The sequence below is a fragment of the Gopherus flavomarginatus genome, chromosome 8, assembly GCF_025201925.1.
Source record: "Gopherus flavomarginatus isolate rGopFla2 chromosome 8, rGopFla2.mat.asm, whole genome shotgun sequence".
Classification (NCBI taxonomy): domain Eukaryota; kingdom Metazoa; phylum Chordata; order Testudines; family Testudinidae; genus Gopherus; species Gopherus flavomarginatus.
This window is the reverse complement of record NC_066624.1, coordinates 71,329,497-71,340,102: the sequence shown is the minus strand read 5'-3', so window position 1 is coordinate 71,340,102 and position 10,606 is coordinate 71,329,497.

Genomic DNA, 10,606 nt, shown 5'->3' with positions numbered 1-10,606 from the left:
AGCACCTAAGGGTTAAGGCCCCAGACATGATACCGATAAAACAAAATGTCTAGATTTGTACTGCTACGGCTTTTACAGGTTCTGGAATTTCCAGTTAAGATGAACTATAAGTCAAGGTTTTGACTGACTTATAAATATTTAATAAACTAGCAGGGAATTTAAATAATTTTGAATCCTGGGGGTGATGCAAGTGCAAAGTGTTATCTTGTTTATCTTTGCACTGAGTGCAGCATTCCTTAGCCTCACAAGTTCTGAATGTTTCACCTAAACAAGTTACACATTTTAATTACAATTGTGGTTTAAAATTCAGTAAAGTTAATTAAAGTCAATCTCTTCCCTAGAAGAACATGCTGACCTTGGATATGAAATCTTCTGACTTAAGAGGAATGTTACGGTTATTGATTACAGACGTTATTTCACCCAAAATGCAGAGGGTTCCTTGGCCTATTAATTACAGAGACACGCACATCCTGTTCTCTTTGGTTCAATCCACTGGAAAAATTCAAAATGACTATTTGCCATATATTGATCTATATATAGACATAGCTATGCTGTGTGTGGTGTATTTCCCGCAAAAGGAAATATATATGTATTTCTTTGTGGGAAATCTCAGAACAAAGACTTCTGCAAACAGAGTGCCCTGTTTCTTGTCAATAAACACCGCTTTCATTTGCAAAGGGGAGAGACAGCCATTGCTATCAATGGAGCTAAGACAATTTACACTGGCTCAGGATCTGGACCAGTCTGTAACCTGGGTGTACAGTAAAAGAGTAGAGAACTTGCTGAGGGAAACTAGGCATTTTTGCATTTGTGCCTAGATAACATAAGTCAAAAATCCCTTACCATTTAGAAGAGAATAATCAAGGAGAGACTGGCACTTCAAGTACGCATGCCTGGCAAGAGGAAGAAGTGGTGTTTAAAGGTCAGAGTGCTCTCTTGCATTTGAATAAGAGGGCTGTATTGAAAGGGCAAAGGAAACATTTAACAGAGAAATTTCAGCTCCTATGGCTCCTCCTCAGGAGCTGCACAGAAGAGGTAGAATACTAGTGAGAACTGCAATGCTGGCTAGGTGTTTAAAGCAAAATGGAAAATAAATGAGCCAATGCTTTTAATGAGGAGGAATGGATTTGTGCTCTTTTTAGATTCTTTATGGCATAAAAGAGCAGCTCGAATACTTTTCATTAACCAGAATGTGTTGTTTTTAAGGCAGAACAAAAAACAAAGCCTCCCAACCCCAAATCAATGAAAAATATCAGGAAAATCATGACTGTTTTCCTTGCTTTTGGTGAAGGACTTGTTGGGAATCTCAGATATAAGCCTTTTCAGCCTTTAATTGAAGAGATGGGATGTTATATATTTTTTAACAAAGACACCATTTCTCCCAAGTGCTTTTCAGACATTTGAGTTATATATAGGCATTAGCCAAAACAAATGAGAAACCATTTTAGAACAGTCTGTCTAAAAATATTAAACTGACTAAAATAGTGAGTCTGGCTAAAACCATTATTAAAATCCCTTAAGTTTCATTGAGATGGCATGTCAGTTATCATACTAAATGTTCTTTGATCATCCACAGAATCTTCCAGGGAAAGCAGAATAGGCCTGAATTTCCAATTTTAATAAAACCTCAAAAAGCCAAAATTTTTCCTTAAACACATTTAATAAAGAAAAGAGTACAAATACATTTTTAAATGTTTTTACAGGGCACTTTAAAAGCATGTAAGTGGCAACTCCTTTGAGATTGTTGGAGCAGAAAATTACCAAAAAGATGCCCCTTTTGGCAAATGTTAAACAACCAGCTACACCAAATCTTGACTGGCTCTTGTAGGAGCTGGTGAGCATTAAAAACAACCAAATCAGTGGCTAAGCTGCCTGGATCAAGATTGTGAAAGGATTTATAAGGCAGTATTGGACATCTTTATTCTGATACACAGACTTGAAAGTAGTGCTACAGCTTATATAATAAACTGCACAGTATTTGTCACTGAGAACCCTAAAACCAGTGAAAATATTACTAGTAAAAGTCAAAGGTTTGGTTAGGACTAGTTCATGCTGTACAACAATTGATATCACAGAGACACACTATAACAACTTAAAAGTTTATCATGTTGACCTTGGGAGCTGCATGCTGAAATGTCTGCAGCTTTTGTAAAGTGTGCCATTTGGAGAGAGATCATGGCATTTCCCTCTCTAACCAAGCCTTTTCCCAAAGGAAGGTCTGTGTTTGGAACAGATTTGGGCTGCATAACAAGAAGCCAAAGGGGCCACAACCCGATAAGATATCTTAAGACACATCTACACCCTTTAAAGCATTCTCTTTAGTCATCGGGATCTTAGCCTAGTTCTTTCTATTTGAATTTACTACTAATTGCTGGGTACTGTATTAAAAATATCCTTTCTAAACATATTAAACTGTGTGATATCAGAAAAGTTCACTTTTTACTGAGATTGTCCATGATCTGTAACTATACATCTGCTTCTGAAGACAATTGTCCAAGAAATGTACATTAGATAATGTGCATACTGTGGGGGACGGGATAGTGTTGACATCATAAGTGCTCTGTCACCTAGGCAATGGAACTTGCTGCTATAGTAACCTGACAATGGCATTACTCATTAAATATGAATTTTAACAAACAGAAAGCATCGAAGTTACAAGCAAGGTGTTTAAATCTTCTCCCTCTCTATAATTGAATTAAACCACCTACTGTACTTTTAAAATAGTTTGAGGAAAGGTCAAATAAGGCCATAATGAAAGGTTTTATTTCAGACAATTTGATTTCAAACTGTGCACTGTAAAATAGGAGCTGATCGTCACACACCAAACTGGTGGATAAGCAATTACATGCTGCCATGAGTATCATCTCCGGCACCCTGCGTCCAACTCCACTTCCATGGCTCCCAATTCTGAGCAATATTGATCCTCTTCATATCAGAGAAGAGGTGGCCACTGGCAAGTTACTGGATAAAGCATGCGCCAATTCAAGCCTGCTGCTGCACAATGACCTTTTTAAAGTACCAGATGCACATTTGCTGCCACGTCGCCCATTATGGTCTCATCCACCATGCCAGGATGTTAGGGCGGAAACCCTCTGGCAAGAGGAATGGGTATCTGTTATAATCCCCAACTGGTCCCTTGTCGCTGACCCCACAATCTCCCAATGGTCCTTGTTGAACAGGTTCTGCACTGGCAAGGTCTCTGCACAGCCAACCAGAATCACTGGGGCTTCACGACAGCCCTTTGTGCAGCTGCAGCTCAACACAGATGATGACACACATTGTCAATGAATGTCCGCTGACTAGGTTCAGCGATGGCCTAGAAGAACTGCATCACACCACTGAAGATGTCATCGCTTGGCTAGACGACTTTGCACACGCTAAATAAAATAACTGTAAAATACATTCCTTTTGCACAGAAATGCTAAATTCGGGGTAGTGGCGTTTGGAAAAAAGGCAACACAGCTGCCTATTACTGTTTGTTTCATCCATTGACTCTTAGAACTCATTCAATTAGCTGAAACAGAGCGTATTGAATTGCTTTTTCAGTGTTTGTGTATTGGCACTTCTGGCTACTAACTACTGTGGTATTATTCCACTTGACCTGAAGATTTTACTATGAAACTATCCCTGCTGTTCAATAAGGGATTACGAATATGTCATAGCTTGGGCCAGTCAGCTTGAAACACAGGTTGGCAACAGATTGTGCCTAGAAGGGTCCCAGTGTTCTTTCCCATCTTCCCACAACTTGTCTTTATGATTAGGCATGGAAAGATTAGATTTTTTTGTCGGTAAATGTCAACGTCACCAAATACACACAAACCAGCAAATATATTTCCATCTATGATAATCAAAAATTGCATGGAGACAAAGTAAGAAAAATGCTTCTTGAGAACTTAGAGTTTGACTGAATGATATTTACTTTGTATATTTTGGTATGTGATGCTGACAAATTGTTTTTAATGGTTATCAAGCTTTAACTTTTTCAATCTTAATGGCTACTGTCATTACATAATTATTGTCTGACCCCTCCCATGATTTTCCACAACTGACAATTTAAATAGATAAAAATAAAATAGCTTAAAAATAAACATTGATATTATCTGTCAAAATGATAAAAACATAAACATTGAATTCTCCTAAGCCTATTTATGATGGAGACTCTGCTGCTGTATTGAAAGGCGTCTGATTAGTATACAAGATCTTCCGGCTGCCAATGGAGCCCTAGAAGATTATCTCTGAAGACTGAATTCTGCAGAGCATCAGGATCTGAGGAGGCTGTCTGCAAGACTTGCCCTTTTTTCCTTAGGAATATAAGTCCAGTTTGCAATTACAGAGCCTAGTTTCAGAACCCTCCTCGCATTTGTATACAATCTTTGATATAAAAATAACAGAAGTAAGGGGAGTGTTAGTGACCCTTTATAGTTAAGGTTGCATGAGTGTTTCCATTATTCTTAAACTCTTTTTGAGTTTCACAGTTTTCCAAAATGTTCATTTGTCAGGGAGAAGGTTCTTAAATTTGGGGTTTGCCTACAAGGATTTTTTTTAAAAGCTTGCATAACGAATAGTCAGCTGCTTGAGAACAAGGAGAGTGGTAAGTAATTGCCATTATAAATAAAAAAACAATCTTGATAGCTTCTCTCCCCCCAACAAAGCTCTCCTTGAGGAATGCCCCTTTGAGATTTTTGGTGACAATTTGGCTTTGATCTGGTGTGCCTGGTGAAAGTGTTTATAAACACTACTGTATATCTGAATATTAATGTATGCCTGAAGTGCCTTGCACTGTGCCACAACTTTCAATAAAATCAAATGTCTAAATCTTCATTCACTGCAATTAGCTTGCATACTTGGTGTTGGTGGGGGTAGATACCAAGATAGCTACTTTCCCCATAGATACCATACTCTAGTGCCCTGGCTCTCAACCTTTTTTCACACATGATCCACACTCCACCCTTGGTTTCTTTCCAGACCTCACCCCAAATCACTCTACGCATAGGTGTTCTATGAACATGCCATAAGGCAGCTTCTGCCCCAAAAAGCCTGAAAGTCTAAAAAAACCCAAGGAGAAAAACAAATGAAAGGATTAGGATACAACATACATAAAAAAAGTTAGCATTGTGATAGGCATATGTCTTGTAAGTTTCATTTTTTTTTAAGAGAGAAGTTACATAGGAAAGTTGCAGGAGAGTTATCACAATACATTTTAATTCCTCTACCCTGCAATTATGTCTATTAACCTTATCAGTTGGCTAGTTCCTCACAGGCAGTGAGGGATCACTGGGTCTCTAGAAGGGATCTGAAGGAGGGAAGCACAGAGATTTTTACAGTTCATGTTGGGGAAGGGGGTTCCATGCTTAATGGTGGCATGAAAGTGAGTGCAGAATGAAGGGGATGACTGGTCATTCAAAGCTGGCACAGCATCATTACTGGTGGAGGAAGTAGTTATAATCGACTGTGACTTGGAAGCCAACAATTTCAAAGCCCCTTGCTCCCTCCTCACCTCCTAGATGAAGTTGTGTCCTGGAGAATGCTCTTAGTGGCTGTCTTCAGGAATGAACTACTTAAGAGGGTGAGTGACAGGTATTCTTGGTGAAGGTCCCTTAGTTCTGGATTTCACGCTGTGTGGCCTACCCAGATGAGAATTTGGTGATTTTTAGGATGCAGCTGAATTTGTTTGCCCTGGATTTTATTTCATTTGGGCTGTCAGCCAAGAGACACTTAAATGGTAGGGGCTAGATTGATTTCTGCTAATTGCTGGTTGTAGCTTGTTTGAATTTTTGTGATATGTGCTCACAATATAAATAAATGTGATTCTCCTTCGCCCAGAAAGCTTTGTGTCAACCATGAAATTCACAGATCTTATTGACTATTAATTAGGTGCCTGGTATGTATAGAATGCTGCATGTTGCTAGGAGAATGCACTTAGGGACTGATGATTATTCCCATGTGCTCCAATTTCCAGTAGGTTAAGGTACAATAAACAAACAATTTTCCAAGTGTCTGAACAAAAAGATTGTTCACTGAATCATTTCCCTCACAGGAAGGTGAAAGTGTGAGAGGATGCTCAGACAATTGTTCAGCTCTCATTGTTAGAATAAAACAGACCATTACATCTCTGAAAGGCTGGCCAGGATTTCAATGATCACAATTGCATATAGGGTGTGTTAGAATCATAGAATCTCAAGGTTGGAAGGGACCTCAGGAGGTCATCTAGTCCAACCCCCTGCTCAAAGCAGGAGCAATCTCCTGACAGATTTTTTTTTTACCCCAGTTCCCTAAATGGCCCCCTTAAGGATTGAGTTTACAGCCCTGGGTTTAGCAAGCCAATGATCAAACCACTGAGCTATCCCTCCCTTTTCAGCAGTAGGTTGTAGTGAAGGGAAACACTTGAAGGAAGACAAAAAGGCTTGTGTGTTTAAACCCCCAGTTGTGGTGAGAGAGGAAACAACAGTCCTAAATCCTATAAATGGTTGATCAATGAATTAACACTAGTCAAAGCTGTAGGTAGCTAGAGGGGTTTTAGAGATTCCTGCTCCACCCCTACAGTATGTTAGTAACTACTGGTGTGGTGTCCTGTGATAGTCCTTCACTTCCACTAACAGCTGTACCGAGGACTTAAATTTCCACTTCCTGCTATGTCAGAATGAGTCCTCCTAAGTGCAGTACAAAACCTGGAGACATTCCTCAGGATCTGCCAGTTGGTGAAAGGGAGAAAACTCATTTTTGGATTCATCCCTGTTGTAAAAACACTGCAGTACCAATCCCAGGGTCGTGGAAACCAGGACATTACCTGCTGCAGGCTCTATACAGTTGGTCTTTCCTCTCCAACTCAAAACTGCTGGAGAGTTGGTGCTAATATTCTGTTTCATGCACCTGCTCTCTTCAGAGTGTTCTGTAAGGAAGCATTTTACCCATGCTGAGCTTAGTCAGTTTCACTCATAGCAGCCCTAAAGCACCTCCTTGCAGAATTACAATGCTTCTGGTCCTCACCAGTAGCCAGCTTGAAAGAAGAGCAAATACAACAAAGAAGAAAAGGAAATCAGGAAATGCTATATTGGGTCACACCATTGTGCATCAAGTGTTATATATGCTGCTTCAAAAAAATGGAGTTCGTGGCCTGGCCCAAATATAATGTATCTGGTCAACTCTACAATGTTGTACATAGTGGAGAAGGTTCATTCTGGTCCCGTCCAGGTGATCAGCTTACGCCCTGTAGTATGAGATATGATTGCCATTGTCTTCACTAACTACAAGTGCATGTGTATGTTTGTGTGTACAATTTCAGTATAAACTTCCATAGTCTCATAAAATTATCCAGGCCTTTTTAAAGGCAGCTGAAGTGGTCATATACCAAACCTTTATGTTCCTAGCATTCAAAAGTCCATGCTGATTAAGGGCACATTTATTTGGAGACCAGTATCTAGCAGTGTAGAAGATCAATACTACCAGGCTCCATCTTTTCAGTCTCCAGGAGTGAGACTCTATTCTTATCCTTTAAGAATAGCAGGTAAATAATTTTCTCCTAAGTATGTAATGCTAATAGATCCCCACTCTGTGCCTTCTGTTCTGTCTAACCATTAGTTCCATTTCTGAACCAAAGGTAGGAAGCACAAAAGAATGGAGCTATTAAGGGTCATGGTACTATTTAAGCAGGGTTGGGCTTGCGCCACCTACTGGTGAGGCAAATTAATGAATGTAGGGCTATTAAATTATGAGTGTTCTCACTGGTCATGAAATCTAATGGGGTGTGATTTAGGAGTGAGATTATATTCTATATTTGATTATATACTTAAATTACAGGTAATTTCCCTGTCTCTTCCGATTAAACAAGTTAATTACAGGTATGCATGTTGCAAAGAACAAGTAAAAAATATTGGTGCACTTTCTATCTCAGTGTGTATTCCTTTAAAAAGTGCATTATGGATCTTTACCAGGAACCCTACAGGTTTTCTATCCCAGCTAATGTGTAATCAATGTATCACAGGAATGTAAAATGAATAAATACAATCAGCTGATTATTGAGCATTGCACATTTTTACAGTACAGCATTTAGCAGAAGCCACTGTAGGAGATACAATGGGAAAACTGAATTATTTAATGGCTCTAAAATTAACATTTTCTCCCATCCATGTGATACATACGGCTGCTCTGTAAAAACAACTCCATAAAAACCAAACAAACAAACAAACAAAAAACCCGAGCTGGTTCAAGATATATTAAAGATTGCTTTCTTATGCTGCCTGTACTGCTCTAATCAGTTAGATGGATTCCTTGGTTTCTACATTACATAGCACATTTTAAAAAGGCGAAAAAGTGCCAAAGAATGGGCTGCTTCCTTGATAAAGGTTTATAAAGTCCCTGCTGATCCATTACTTCAGAAGTGCTAGCATGCTGGTGTTTTTAATGAAAGATCCGTCAAGTTAATTGTTCCTAGGATTCAACTTAATTGCATACAGGGGATTAGAAACTTTGTTATAGTGATCTAATAAAGTATCAGAGCTGTTTAATAAAGTGAAAGGGGAGGCAATTTTAAACTGAAACTTGCCACTGAATAATAAAAATGATGGTAGGTTTCTGTTACATCTTTTATATGAAACACCTCCAGGTCTCCCATGCAAGGAAAGGACCATGTTTTCTTAAACTATGCTGCTGATCCACTTTAGGTTAAGTCTCTGTCAGCATTTATATTATAAAAAAATCAGACGAATGGGTTTTGTAGCTGAAGTGTGTTTCTTGATGAAAAATTGCTGTACCCTGAAACTTGGCATATGGTGGCCACATTTAAATAAATCACTTGGCTAGATATATAAGTATATAAAAAAAAAGAGGAGGTTTATCAGAATGACACTTGTCAATTGTGTAGAATGGAAAAGCTTTGACTTAAAATAACTGAAGCAGTTAAGGATTTTAGACCCTAATCTGTTCTAGGGAAACAGCCAGTGACTTGTGAAGACTGTTTTTTGTTTTATTTTTAATTCATCATACTGTAACTGAGAATAAAGCACCTCCAGCTCTGCCACCATTTCTGTGTGTTTCTGCTGCTATCTTCACAAGTGCTTCTGACTAGTAAACAGTTTTGGAGTCTGTGCATATTCCCATTGGCGCAACCGCATAAATGATTAAATAAACCTAAGCAGAACTGTACTGACTTTGGCTCCATCCAGGAACCAGGGAGAAAGAAGACTGATAATACAGACAGTGCTTAATGTGCAATGAAAGAGGTGCAGGGGCTCAAGCAATTAGCTCCCAGGACTCAAGCAATGTTTTTACATTCATAACTGATGCAGCAAACCTAGAGGTGCCAGGGCTATGAACTGCCACACTTAGAGATCTGAGGCTCAGCCCTGGCTCAAATTAAGCACTGGAGATAGACCTCATAACTCACAACACAGTGGTTTTTTCCCCACTCCATGCTGGAAACTTGGGACTTTTACACAGTTGTTGGTTTCAGTCTTTCCAAATTGCAGACATTATCACAGAGTCAGCGGGAGGCAAGGAGACTGAACTACCCACTCAGCCCTAGACATGAGTCCTTCATAACTAGGGCCCTACCAAATTCATGGTCCATTTTGGTCAATATCATGGTCATAGCATTTTATAAATCATAAATTTCATGATTTTGACTATTTAAATCTGAAATGTCATGGTGATGTAATTGTAGGGTCTTGATCCAAAAAGGAGTTGTGTGTGTGGCGGGGGGTCACAAGGTTATTGTATGAGTGTTGTGGTACTGCTACTCTTACTTCTACGCTGCTGCTGGCAGCGACGTGGCCTTCAGAGCTGGGCACTTGGAAAGAGGCAGCTGTTGGCCAGGAGTCCAGATCTGAAGGTAGCAGCGCCGCTGCCAGCAGCAGCACAGAAGTAAGGATGGCACAGCATGGTATTGTCACCCTTGCTTCTGTGCTACTGCTTTCAGAGCTGGGCCCTCAGTCAGCAGCCACCACTATCCAGCTGCTCTGATAGCAGCAGTGCAGAAGTAAGGGTGACATGATATGGTATTGCCACCCTTACTTCTGCGCTGCTGCTGATGGGGTGCTGCCTTCAGAGCTGGGTGCCCAGCCCACAGCTGGCACTCTCCCGTCACTCAGCTCTGAAGGCAATGCAGAAGTAAGGATGGCAATACTGTGACTCCCCTAAAATAACCTTGAAACCCTCCCCTGCAACCCTTTTTTAGATCAGGACTTCAAATTTAAGAAACGCTGGTCTCCCCGGTTAAATGTATATCGTATAGGGTAAAAGCACACAAAAGACCAGATTTCACAAGGGGAGACCAGATTTAATGGTCTGTGATGCGTTTTTCATGGCCATGAATTTGGTAGGGCCCTATTCATAACAGAGAATGGATAGATTATTTGGGAACGTTGGCTTCAGCCACAGTACCTGTTCTGTGAATTGGGGACAAGATCCTTCAGTGCTGTCAGTCTGACACATTGGATCAGCATTACTGTCAGTTTGAAAAAAGAATGAACTATTGTACACAGGAGGCTGTCAGGCTGACTCAGTTTTTTATCGATAGTGTTTGAGTTGCATAAGAAGTAAAGAAACATTATCACTATAGGGAGCTTTTGTGCTAACAAAGCACTGTTTTATGCTACTTTTCATTACATTT